The following is a 2,500-nucleotide window of genomic DNA, read 5'->3' as shown; positions in this document are numbered from 1 at the left end:
TCGTACCTTAACCTAACCTATGTCGTACCTTAACCTAACCTATGTCGTACCTTAACCTAACCTATGTCGTACCTTAACCTAACCTATGTCGTACCTTAACCTAACCTATGTCGTACCTTAACCTAACCTGTATTGCGCCTTAACCTAACCTGTATTGCGCCTTAACCTAACCTGTATTGCGCCTTAACGTAACCTGTATTGCGCCTTAACGTAACCTGTATTGCGCCTTAACGTAACCTGTATTGCGCCTTAACGTAACCTGTATTGCGCCTTAACGTAACCTGTATTGCGCCTTAACGTAACCTGTATTGCGCCTTAACGTAACCTGTATTGCGCCTTAACGTAACCTGTATTGCGCCTTAACGTAACCTGTATTGCGCCTTAACGTAACCTGTATTGCGCCTTAACGTAACCTGTATTGCGCCTTAACGTAACCTGTATTGCGCCTTAACGTAACCTGTATTGCGCCTTAACGTAACCTGTATTGCGCCTTAACGTAACCTGTATTGCGCCTTAACGTAACCTGTATTGCGCCTTAACGTAACCTGTATTGCGCCTTAACGTAACCTGTATTGCGCCTTAACGTAACCTGTATTGCGCCTTAACGTAACCTGCATTGCGCCTTAACGTAACCTGCATTGCGCCTTAACGTAACCTGTATTGCGCCTTAACGTAACCTGTATTGCGCCTTAACGTAACCTGTATTGCGCCTTAACGTAACCTGTATTGCGCCTTAACGTAACCTGTATTGCGCCTTAACGTAACCGATATTGCGCCTTAACGTAACCTATATTGCGCCGTAACGTAACCTATATTGCGCCGTAACGTAACCCACATTGCCCCTTAACGTAACCCACATTGCCCCTTAACGTAACCCACATTGCCCCTTAACGTAACCCAACACACGTTGGGCCTTAACCCAACACACGTTGGGCCTTAACCCAACACACGTTGGGCCTTAACCCAACACACGTTGGGCCTTAACCCAACACACGTTGGGCCTTAACCCAACACACGTTGGGCCTTAACCCAACACACGTTGGGCCTTAACCCAACACACGTTGGGCCTTAACCCAACACACGTTGGGCCTTAACCCAACACACGTTGGGCCTTAACCCAACACACGTTGGGCCTTAACCTGCTCTGTAATTGTCATACGACGCGTTAAATTAGTGTAGTGTTGCCTAACTGCAACCCCCGCAATATAGTTTGCTACTCGCACTGCCCGGTCCCCAGTGTATCGCTTCATGTTAAACACCTTGCAGCTATACACTGTAATGTGGATGGCAGCAGGACGTACATGCTCAATGCCCTTTGCAGTTGTTCATTGGCATTTGCAGTTGTTCATTGGCATTCGCATGTGCGAAGCACTTAGCCTACGCTGTGGTACGGCCTGTGTCAACTGTCCGCTGATGTTGTACGTCCAAATCACACACTGTACTGCACATTGGTCCTCATGTACTGAATGATACATCGTGGTACATGTGACCGTACAACGACTGCGCCAACAACGGCGAACCATGCGGTCCAAATGTTGTGCACTCAGCTACGTGTCGTCTCCCTATAAGAGCTGGATTGCAGTGTGGTATGCCCTGGATGGCGATCAGCATGAGCCGTCTGTTGATGTAGTGGCGCGTGTTGTCAGACGTAGTCGTCTCTTCTCACACACCGTGATAGCATGGTGCACTGCGTTCCACATCTGCGACATGCGACAGAGGCCGGTTGACAGTCGTTCGCGCAATGGACATCGCATACGTACGGGGGCCACCTTCCACGTGTTCGCGAAGCGTGCACATGTTGTTGCGTGTATGTGGGCAGACATAGTGTGTCGTGACACCTGACACAGGCATGCAACAATCGTTGAATTTGCAAATGGCGATGGACGCCTACGTTTGCTGGTGACGTTATGCAAATGAACAACTGGTAAACCGTTGTGGTGCGGTTGTTCTCGCTAGAGGTGAATCAGTGATGGCGACGATCGGTTGAGCTACCAACCGGTTGTTCCAGCGATACCCACCATGCCCACGAACGTGAATGGCATCTGGGTGTGAAGCGATACGCGGCGGTGGCTGGGTGGGACCGTCCCCGGCCGGTGAGGGGGGGCCTCCCGGCGTGCTGGCCGCGCGGTGCGTGGGCGCACGCGCTACAGCCGGCTGGTGGGGGCGGCCAGTGGCAGGCGCGCCGGCCGACGGAGGCGGCAGGCGGCGCAGCTGCGCGCCGGCGCACCCTGCACGCGGCGCCGTGCGGCCAAAGTAGGTCCTCGCGGGCCCGGTGCGAAGCGCGGTGGACATCTGCAGTGTGCTGGTCCGATTGAGGACTGTGTGCGCTGAGGATGCGCCGCCGCCCGGCGCTCGGCGCCGCGACGCCGTCTGCTGCTCGGTCGCCTCTGCGGTTCTCGCAGGTGGTTTGTATCGCAGCTGTGCGGACGTGTTGGCGCGTGCGCTGTGCTGGGAGAGTTCGCTTCGGCACCCAAGTGGGGCTTTTGTCCTTCTGTGGCGC

Source organism: Schistocerca americana, unplaced genomic scaffold (genome assembly GCF_021461395.2).
Source record: "Schistocerca americana isolate TAMUIC-IGC-003095 unplaced genomic scaffold, iqSchAmer2.1 HiC_scaffold_334, whole genome shotgun sequence".
Lineage (NCBI taxonomy): Eukaryota > Metazoa > Arthropoda > Insecta > Orthoptera > Acrididae > Schistocerca > Schistocerca americana.
This window is presented reverse-complemented; position numbering follows the sequence as displayed.